This window comes from Esox lucius, chromosome 1 (assembly GCF_011004845.1).
Source record: "Esox lucius isolate fEsoLuc1 chromosome 1, fEsoLuc1.pri, whole genome shotgun sequence".
NCBI classification, from domain to species: domain Eukaryota; kingdom Metazoa; phylum Chordata; class Actinopteri; order Esociformes; family Esocidae; genus Esox; species Esox lucius.
In genome coordinates this window covers 13,739,093-13,751,237 of record NC_047569.1, presented here as the reverse complement: position 1 = coordinate 13,751,237, position 12,145 = coordinate 13,739,093, and positions in this window count along the sequence as shown.

The following is a 12,145-nucleotide window of genomic DNA, read 5'->3' as shown; positions in this document are numbered from 1 at the left end:
AAAGTGCTTTATTATATGTAGGAATAATTGGTCTCATTGGAATACGTAGACTATTTCACATAAATCTATGGCACCCGATTTTGTATGATATGTTACATTAGGTTACATTACAACAGAGGTGGGGGACTCGAGTCACAGTTTTAAGGACTTGTGACTTGCTTGATTAAAGTATGAAAATGACTTGACTTGACTTTGACTTGAGAACAAGTTACTTGAGACTTGACTTGAAGTGGAAGACTCGACAATGACTTGAACATATAATAAACAAACAGCAATAAAATTATTTTATATGTTGTGACATCAGCACCACTAATCAGCGTATGTGCCTTTAACGCTGCACAATTCAAACCGCGCCAAACATGGCAGACAGTAACGTTAGTCGAGCTCCATAAATAGTATCGTTTGGATACAAGGACTTTGAACTGGACCGTGTGAATAAAAAAGATTTGCCAGATGCAAAATATGCAACAACGTCAAATTTCATTCGTTATTTTAAGAACCACAAGGAAAGGTAAGAAAGTAATCTCTTTATATTCAGTTGAATATGAGCGGGCATGTATATTATTACACGTAGGCTATAATGTCTGTATTAAATGTGGGCATTTTAGAGTGTTTGTGGACTGCGTGTGGAAACTAAAAAGCATTGTGCTTACACCATAACAGTTAACTTTACTGCATGAAAGGCTAACATGGAGGCGCCGATGTGATTACTAGCACCTAAACATTTCGAAGAGGTTTTTTTTTTTTTTACTCATACAGCGTAATTACATATTAGGCAGTTTTTCAGTCACAATAATTAGTTTATACGGTTGTTATTATTAGCCCTTATTACATGGATTGGCTGAATTCCAGTGCAGAATGCGTGTTATTTCTTGATAACAGACCGTTGCCATGAAAAACAACGCGTTACTATGGACGCAGCAGGATTCTAACCAAAGAAGGAACGGACTATTTTCTTTAGAGGAAGCAAAAAAATCGTTTTTAAATCAATAAATTCCTTTTGAAATCAATCTTTTGCCGCTTTGTCCCCCCAAAAAATTGTACCGCGGAGGAGAAAAATATTTGATTTTGAAATCGAGCTTCGCACCAAGCGCATGTCAGAAACAGAGGACAGTATATGTGTGTGTTCATCTCTTTAGTACTGTGACTTGACTTGACTTGAAACTTATAAGGACTCGACTTGACTTGCTTAGGGTGAACCCTTGACTTGACTTGACTTGCTTGATTTATCTGAACTGTGACTTGAGACTTGACTCGAGACTTGATGGTTAAGACTTGAGACTTGCTTGGACTTGACCATGTGTGACTTGTCCCCATCTCTGCATTACAATGTGTTACCAAAATGTAAAATACAGTTCTGGAAAAAATTAAGGGACCACTATGGGCTGAAATATGTGCCACCAGAAACTGAATTTGAATCATTTATATTTGAATTTGAATTGCTAAATTTGAATAATTGCATTGAAAAACTGAATTTGAATCACATAATTTGAAATTGTATTGTTTAATTTGAATAATTGCATTGAAAAACTGAATCTGAATTGTATAATTTGAAGTTGAATTTATTCGTTTGGATCCGAAGTACAATAAAATGTGATCCTCACTGAAAATTAAACTCTATATATCTTCGCATTCACTTCTCAAAATTCAGATTCAGTTCTCAAATTCAATTTCAAGTTACTGAGACAGACATCCGGGTAGTTGGAGGATGAATGAAGAGCATTTGAGCGCAGATCGATAGATAGCGTTCATTGGCGCACAGGACTCCTCTTGGGCCAATCAGCACCTACGTTTTGGAGCATAGTACATGAAACAAGGAAGAAGCTCTTGCCTTGCCAGTGGCCGGCCTTGACCCAGGACGCCCAGTCTGCCGTGACCACCATGGATTCGGCTGGGACAAATACGGTAATTACAATTTCACATATCTACGATCTAACGATCTTTTGTTTAACTGTCGTTAATGTTATAGCTGTTTTGTAGAAACGTTTCGTTTAGTCCGCGAGCATACACAAATCATGTTTACAATTACATTAGACGACTAGCTAGCACTATTGTTCTATATTTATGACTAGCACGTTAGCATTGTTTCTGCTATTATTTTAGCAACGCAGCTAGGAGCGCTGGAGCTCGTCTACAAACAGCTGTGCATACAATAACAACCCCCCCTTTTTTTTTTTTTACTGTCAGTGAATAGCACCGAGTGAAAGTCAATGATTTCTTTGTAACTAGTGACAGTGATCATGTCGTTAGCTCAGATAAGTACCGGTAAACTTAGTAAGATCTAGAAATAGAAGGCATCGTGCTAGCTAACTTGCCTGTCCCACCTTTGACTTAAAACAACCCAGCTGTTCTTTTGGAGATTAATTTTTGACCAACTTATGCTGTGATCTGCACAATGTTTAGCAAGGTGAAACTTAACGTTATAGTGATTATGGGCATGATCCAACCAGTTACAAATTAGTTTTTACTGTTAACATGGTATAGGAAACATATCTGGCAATATTGTTACATTCATAACTAGTTGGCTTGTAGTCACATAACAAATATAATTGGTTTGCTACTATTCCTTAATTTTGGTGGTTCCTCATCCATCACATTTGATATGAACTTGACATGAAATCCATAGCAATCAGTGATGATTGAATCTGTTTATGATAAAGCAATTACATTTCTTGGCAATGAAAACCTACTACTTTCAACCTTCACCACTTCTAGATTATGTTACCAGCTACCTCTCTGTAGCTCACATCTCCTATTTGGAATATTATTAGTTCCACAATAGATATTAATACCCTACTATTAATGTATGAAATAATGTCATCTAATACATAGTATGTCAGTGATTCTCAGTGACATCCGAAAAAGAATAGCTCCAGCTGATGAAATGGGTTGCATTACTAGATGATATATGTTAACAATTCATTAATACTATCTTCTGTTGTTTTTAGGGAATCCAAATTGAGGATTTTGATTGGGAGTGCTCAGGGCTCTTTCATAACTCTGCCAACACAGGTGTTACCATGCCAGAAATGGAATGTCCATTGAAGACCGAGGACATTGAATCTCTACGCGTTGCCATTGATCCCCTTTCTCATTCAAATAGTTTTGGAAAATACATTTATTTGACCACACTTGCACATGCATTGTACCTACTTCACCATCATTGACAGTCATGCCTGTGCCAATCAGAGGACTAAAGGCTTTTAATAATTCATGATTGCTTAAGTCCAGTCTAGGACCCCATGTATCCAGGCACCTTATAGTCCACCTTCCATTCACAGCAATTTTTTTTAAATCGGACTTCTGTCTTGCTGACACAACCACAGGGAAGCGGGAAAGAACGTAGTGAAGGACATCTTCTCTGACAAACATTGTAATGGTGCGATGGAAATGCTTTTTGAAGTGTAACATTCAATATGGCTAACAATGATTTATACTTTCTAAAATATCAAAACAATTAGCCATGCACACTGGGTCATTTAACACACCCATGAACAGTGAATTGGGTTAACATATACGAACTGGATTTGACAAAAAATGAAATAAGACTGCACAAACATCTTATCTATTACTATTTGAGTCTGAATGTACAGGTGCTGGTCATAAAATTAGAATATAATCAAAAAGTTGATTTATTTCAGTAATTCCATTCCAAAAGTGAAACTTGTATGTTTACATTCATTCCACACAGACTGATCTATTTCAAGTGTTTATTTCTTTTAATTTTGATGATTATAACTGACAACTTATGAAAACCCCAAATTCAGTATCTCAGAAAATTTTAATATTGTGAAAAGGTTCAATATCGAAGACACCTGGTGCCACACTAATCAGCTAATTAACTCAAAATACCTGCAAAGGCCTTTAGATGGTCTCGCTGTGTAGCCTACAGAACTAGACTATCATGGGGAAGACTGCTGACTTGACAGCTGTCCAAAAGACAACCATTGACACCTTGCACAAAGAGGGCAAGACACAAAAGGTCATTGCTAAAGAGGCTGGCTGTTCACAGAGCTCTGTGTCCAAGCACATTAATAGAGAGGCGAAGGGAAGGAAAAGATGTGGTAGAAAAAAAGTGTACAAGCAATAGGGATAACCGCACCCTGGAGAGGATTGTGAAACAAAACCCATTCAAAAATGTAATGCCACTCTTTAACAAGACAGCGTCAGAAGCGTCTCGCCTGGGCTAAAGACAAAAAGGACTGGACTGCTGCGGAGTGGTCCAAAGTTATGTTCTCTGATTAAAGAAAATGTTGCATTTCTTTTGGAAATCAAGGTCCCAGAGTCTGGAGGAAGAGAGGAAAGGCACAGAATCCACGTTGCTTGAAGTCCAGTGTAAAGTTTCCACAGTCCGTGATGGTTTGCGGTGCCATGTCATCTGCTGGTGTTGGTCCACTGTGTTTTCTGAGGTTCAAGGTCAACGCAGCCATCTACCAGGAAGTTTTAGAGCACCTCATGCTTCCTGCTGCTGACCAACTTTATGGAGATGCAAATTTCATTTTCCAACAAGACTTGGCACCTGCACACAGTGCCAAAGCTACCAGTACCTGGTTTAAGGACCATGGTATCCCTGTTCTTAATTGGCCAGCAAACTCGCCTGACCTTAACCCTATAGAAAATCTATGGGGTATTGTGAAGAGAAAGATCCGATACGCCAGACCCAACAATACAGAAGAGCTGAAGGCCACTATCAGAGCAACCTGGGCTCTCATAACACCTGAGCAGTGCCACAGACTGATCGACGCCATGCCGCATTGCTGCAGTAATTCAGGCAAAAGGATCCCCAACTAAGTATTGAGTGCTGTACATGCTCATACTTTTCATGTTCATACTTTTCAGTTGGGCAACATTTCTAAAAATCCTTTTTTGTATTGGTCTTAAGTAATATTCTAATTTTCAGAGATACTGAATTTGGGATTTTCATTAGTTGTCGGTTATAATCAAAATTAAAAGAAATAAACACTTGAAATATAGTCTGTGTGGAATGAATGCATACATTATGCAAGTTTCACTTTTTGAATGGAATTACTGAAATAAACTTTTTGATGATAATCTAATTTTATGACCAGCACCTGTATATGCATATTTGAAACTGCAACATTTCACTTAAACCTGATGAAATGCCTGTCCTCTGTCATCACTTGTTTGAACTCAGAAGTTTGCATATGCTTAACAGGCAGGAGGATTGTATTACTACATGCAGCGACTGTTGGGTGGCAAACTGTATGTGAACCATACAGGATGTCACAGGTGTGATTGAACTGCACAAAGACTGAAGTTTTCTTCTGGTAAGACAGGAATGTGGCCCTGTCCTGTGAGCCACTGGAGAAACGTGCTGGGGGACAGGTGACCTGGATAGTCTACTGTGTCACCCGCCTCTGGATGTTCACCTTTTCAGAGACAGAAAGCAAACAATCATGTTAAATATTTGGTTTACCTGTACCAGCACAGAGGTACATAAGTACTTACAATGATAATGAAATCTACATGGAAACTTAATTACCAAATAAAAAAATACAAAGTGGGATGTTTTCCATATTCCAAAGAAAATGTATTGCAAAACGTTATTCAAGTAAATGGCTAGCTATATCAATATAAAACAACATTAATACAACAGGCACTATATTTATAGACCACAATACCATATGCACTATTACATTTAATGTAAACATGACTGTTTTTACACTAAGTTGACCAAGTATGATGTTATATATATATATATATGCAAGCACGGTTTTATAGCTACTAGCCCATATTTACTGTAGCGCTAGCTAGATAATGCTCTCAACAAAATAATGAAAGCACTACTGGATTGCTAGTTTTAAAAACCATCCCTTTTTATTTTCCCTGCAAATACGGAGAACAGCCAGCTTTCTTTCGAAGAGTAAATGTGCTATTTTTGTGTTCAAGTCAACCGGAATTAGCTATGCATTCAATTCAAATGAGTAGGGCTAGTGCTATGGTGTAATTGCCCGGAAGTTTATGGCCTTACGTTATGCTAGCACCTGCCAAACACAGCGACACAGACACGCTTACTACTCTCCCTCCCTCTCAGTAAGCAGTACCCTGACGGTGTCAATGACAATCACAAGGAGTAGTTATCGGAAATAATCATGCTGAAGACATGACCAGTCTACTTGGCGGCGGCTAGCACTAGCTACGTTTGCAACAACATTTTCACCGGAGGAAGAGGCAAACGCTTAGAAATAATAAAGACCAGGCAAAGATGTTACCAGAGCTCTTTTATGGTAGCCTACTAAGTAGGCTACCATAAAAATGTGGGATAATAGCTACTGTGTTTGCAACGTCGAGAGAAAGATTTAATTTCCCCTGTTTCTATAAAAACAGCTATATCATTAACAACATTTAAACAAAAGATCGTTAGATCGTAGATATGTGAAATTGTAATTACCGTGTTTGTCCCAGCCGAATCCATGGTGGTCACGCCAGACTGGGCGTTCTGGGTCAAGGCCGGCCACTGGCAAGGCAAGAGCTTCTTCCTTGTTTCATGTACTATGCTCCAAAACGTAGGTGCTGATTGGCCCAAGAGGAGTCCTGTGCGCCAATGAACGCTATTTATCGATCTGCGCTCGATTGCTCTTCCTTCATCCTCCAACTACCCGGATGTCTGTCTCAGTAACTTGAAATTTAATTTGAGAACTGAATCTGAATTGTGAGAAGTGAATGTGAAGATATAGAGAGTTTAATTTTCAGTGAGGATCACATTTTATTGGACTTCGGATCCAAACGAATAAATTCAATTTCAAATTATACAATTCAGATTCAGTTTTTCAATGCAATTATTCAAATTAAACAATACAATTTCAAATTATGTGATTCAAATTCAGTTTTTCAATGGAATTATTCAAGTTTAGCAATTCAAATTCAAATATAAATGATTCAAATTCAGTTTCTGGTGGTACATATTTCAGCCCATAGACCACTCCTAGGGCTAGAGACAGAGTCGAGGAGCAGAGCAGGCAATGGTCAAAACACGGGAAATCGATACAAACGCAGCACTAGGTGATAGCGAAAATAGAAGGCTCAGTAATGAATGGCGGAGTGACAAACAAAACCTCACAAAGGTTAGGGAGAACTGAACCAAACTAAATAGGGGCATAAACCAGACACAGGTGGGGACACAGGTGCTCAGAATGAGGGTGATTGGGATCTGATGACTGGGGTGCATTCATGAGCCGTGGAGCGAGGAGTGCGTTCAGGAGCGGTGGAGCTCGGAGGCGGGTCCGTGCCGGCGGAGGACGTCACACCAGCTGGCTGGCAAAAACAGTGCAAGTATTACTTCAAAGGTAATTTGAATTAAAAAATTACTATTCAGCGTGACAAAAGAGTTGAAAAGAAAAGCTTTGAGTGAGGAAAAGAAGGGTTCAATTCTGGCTTTACTGGCAGAGGGATACAATGAGAGTCAGGTAAAAAAGGGCTTTATAAATAAATAGGATTGATTCCATCCTGAAGATTTCAAAGACAGCAGTTCATAAGAACAAGGTCAAGCAACAGACATTGGGGACAACAAAGCTACAGACTGGCAGAGGGCGAAAACGACTGTCCACTGACCGAGATGACCGTCAACTAATTTGAATGTTACTCAACAACTGTAGGATGACATCAAGTCACCTTCAAAAAGAATGGCAAACAGCAGCTGGGGTGAAGTGCACAGTGAGGACAGTTCGAAACAGGCTCCTAGGGGCATGGATGAAGTCATGCAAAGCCAGAAAAAAGGCCTTCATCAATGAGAAGCAAAGAAGAGCTAGGCTGAAGTTTGCAAAAGACCATAAGGATTGGAATTGGTCTTTCCAGCAGGACAATGATCCATGCCACACAGCCGGGTCAATCAAGGTGTGGTTGGAGGACCACCAGATCAAGACCCTGTCATGGCAAGCCCAATCTCCAGACCTGAACCTCATTGAAAACCTCTGGAATTTGATCAAGAGGAAGATGTATGGTCACAAGCCATAAAAAAAGCTGAGGAACTTGAATTGTTGTGCCAGGAGTGGCATGAAGTCACCCAACAGCTATGTGACAGACTGGTGGAGAGCATGCCAAGACACATGAAAGCTGTGATAAAAAATCTGGGTTATTCTACCAAATATTGATTTCTGAACTCTTCCTTAATTTAAACATTAGTATTTTGTTGTTGAAAAATGAATATGAATACAATGCAGTTTTTTGGTTAGTTTTCTACAAATAAATACTCTAAATGACAATATTTCTATTTGGAATTAGGGAGTAATGTTGTCAGCAGTTTATGGAATAAAACAAAAAATTAATTTTACCCAAACACATACCTATGAATAGTAAAAGCAGTGAAACTGATAATTTTGCAGAGGTCTCTCAATGTTTTCCAGAACTATATATTACGAATTGGCAAAAATGCAACATATGTTTTGACCACTATTATAACATATCAAATGTCACAAACACTAGACAAGCATATCATAAGTTATGAATGGTACAAAAACATATCATTCATTACAAATTTGTACAAAGCATCCTAGCCCTGCTTCAAACAGGCAACGTTCAGCTCGGCAGACAGGCATCCTACCCATAACAGGATAATGGATATTGAGGGACGGGTAATGGCCTTACCAAGGTCGCTACAATATTTAATAAATGCATTTTAACGTTACAGTTAACGTTAGGTATCATAGCACTGGGGTTATGGTTTGGGTTAAGGTTAGGTATCACAGCACTGGCATTAAAGTTAGGGATAAGGTTTGCAGTAAGTTTAGAAACAAAGCCAGCCAATTGTAATTTTTTTCACGATTATTACTCGTTACTTCACCTAATGTAATAAATCTTACGAATTCAGCTGTCTAAGATTTATATAAAATAGTCTACGTAAGACCAGGTTGCAATGCCAGAAGTGAAACCATAGATAAGGGACAGCAGTCTAAATAGAAAATCTAACTAAATGACTGAATTATGTTTATGTAGAAATAAACTAATATGCCAAATATTATTATTTACAAAAAGGTTTTGTGGAGTACAACTACATCATGTGCTGGTGCCGACAACTGAAAACTGGTGCAACCAGTTCAAATTGTTTGTCTGGAGCCCTAACTATCTGTAGTGAACAGGTTGTACAAACAACACAACAATTGTTCTACTGAACTGTTTGGAAACTTATATGTTTCAACTTTCCCAGCAATATGAAGGGCTGCTGGGACCAGTGGCGGAGCTTAGAGTTCTCTCCCATGGGTGTGCGAACCTTAGCCGTGGAGGGCCCCCCACCCCATCGCAAAAGTCTTGCTACCTGATTTCTAAAATATAGGCAGATAGTAGGCAGATAGTATAAAAATATAATACTACTCCCAAAAATGTACTTTAGTTTCACGTACCATGATGAACAGAAACTTGTTATTAGGCCACAATAAAACGTACCTGCAGTTACAAAACTTCACTGCTAGCTGCTTTTGGACCGGGATAATAACTGTCATCGCTTTTCGCTGTAAGCCACGATGCTGTTCATGGCTCCTGTTATTGTAATGTCAGATCTATCAATTTTCTCATGGTTCTGTTGCTCAACAACTTTCCTAAAGACGTTTCTCAGGGCCATATATCATTATATTACATTTTTATAATGTATTCCTTTTCTCTGAGTGACATAATCTACCTTCCATTTTTATGTTTTTTACTTAATTTTCTACAGTTCAGATTATTAGCAAACAAGCCGACAAAATCCGACGTTATACCCAGGGTTGCCAGATTCACTGACAATATAGGCACAGTCACCCGCGGACTCCACATATAAACCGCACACTGTCATTAAAAATTGACCAATTGTTCAGGAAACTGGCCCATCTGGCAACGCTGGCTACCTTTCCACTGTCACAGATTGGTCGATCGTACAATGCATTATGGAATCATAAAAATTTTACATGTTTATCACTTCAATGTCAACTAAACAGTATGTAGCAATTTAATCATAATATTATTTAATTCTGCTTGCTATAATTTTTTCAATCACAACAGGGCCCCTGTGACTGGCTGCCATGGGTGCCGCACACCCATCACACCCATTAAAGCTCTGCCTCTGGCTGGGACGTAAATGTTCTGGGGTAATTTTCTGCTCCATGCTTGGGCATTTCTACCACACTCCATCATATACACCCCCATGTCTACCCACTTCAGCTCACTGTTTTTCTGTGCAAACAACCATGTTCTCCACACAACCCAGCTAGCACATTTGGTGAATCATAGTTTACAGAAGATGTGTTTTTGATTTGAATATACACTCACCTAAAGGATTATTAGGAACACCATACTAATACTGTGTTTGACCCCCTTTCGCCTTCAGAACTGCCTTAATTCTACGTGGCATTGATTCAACAAGGTGCTGAAAGCATTCTTTAGAAATGTTGGCCCATATTGATAGGATAGCATCTTGCAGTTGATGGAGATTTGTGGGATGCACATCCAGGGCACAAAGCTCCCGTTCCACCACATCCCAAAGATGCTCTATTGGGTTGAGATCTGGTGACTGTGGGGGCCATTTCAGTACAGTGAACTCATTGTCATGTTCAAGAAACCAATTTGAAATGATTCGAGCTTTGTGACATGGTGCATTATCCTGCTGGAAGTAGCCATCAGAGGATGGGTCATAAAGGGATGGACATGGTCAGAAACAATGCTCAGGTAGGCCGTGGCATTTAAACAATGCCCAATTGGCACTAAGGGGCCTAAAGTGTGCCAAGAAAACATCCCCCACACCATTACACCACCACCACCAGCCTGCACAGTGGTAACAAGGCATGATGGATCCATGTTCTCATTCTGTTTACGCCAAATTCTGACTCTACCATCTGAATGTCTCAACAGAAATCGAGACTCATCAGACCAGGCAACATTCTTCCAGTCTTCAACTGTCCAATTTTGGTGAGCTTGTGCAAATTGTAGCCTCTTTTTCCTATTTGTAGTGGGGATGAGTGGTACCCGGTGGGGTCTTCTGCTGTTGTAGCCCATCCGCCTCAAGGTTGTGCATGTTGTGGCTTCACAAATGCTTTGCTGCATACCTCGGTTGTAACGAGTGGTTATTTCAGTCAAAGTTGCTCTTCTATCAGCTTGAATCATTTGGCCCATTCTCCTCTGACCTGTAGCATCAACAAGGCATTTTCGCCCACAGGACTGCCGCATACTGGATGTTTTACCCTTTTCACGCCATTCTTTGTAAACCCTAGAAATGGTTGTGCGTGAAAATCCCAGTAACTGAGCAGATTGTGAAATACTCAGACCGGCCCGTCTGGCACCAACAACCATGCCACGCTCAAAATTGCTTAAATCACCTTTCTTTCCCATTTTGACATTCAGTTTGGAGTTCAGGAGATTGTCTTGACCAGGACCACACCCCTTAATGTATTGAAGCAACTGCCATGTGATTGGTTGATTAGTTAATTGCATTAATGAGAAATTAAACAGGTGTTCCTAATAATCCTTTAGGTGAGTGTATAGCAAATACCAATATTCATTAAGATCTAACAAGTATATTCAAGCAAGGAAAATACACAGAAGTGGCTTAAGAGTTAGGTTTAGAGTTATGGTAAAGGTTAGGGTTATGACTAGGTGTTAGTGTTAAAGTTAGGCTTAGGTTTATGTGTTAGTGTTAAGTTTTAGGGTTCTGAATAGGATTTATGGTTTAATGTTAGAGTCAGGTTTAGCATTGGTTATAGTAAGGGTTAGGATTATGGTAGGATTCAGGGTTTAAGGTTAAACATATTATTTCTAATGGGAATCATATTGTCACCACAAGGATACTAAAACAAAAGCATGTTTGTGTATGTACATACTACTTCATGCGGGGGAGCATGTTTTTGTTGTTGCCATGCATGGTATTAAAATGAGTTTCATTGTCTTCCTGTTTCATTTGAATGTGAGAAAGGACAGATCTAGATTACCAGTATGTGAAAGGTTGCTACAAAATCCTTTGATGCCCATTTTTTCTCCCTCCCGAGATTCCTTCTTCAAGCTCTCGACTCCCACATTCTGACCTCCCACTCTTTTTTTGACTCCTTTCTGTCAAACAGCCAATCTTGTCACTTGGTAATTGAAATCAAAGTGGATACATGACATCCCCATTAGTGCTTTAGAACTTGTGCCATAATCACAGTGTGGTTATCACTTGGGTGACCAC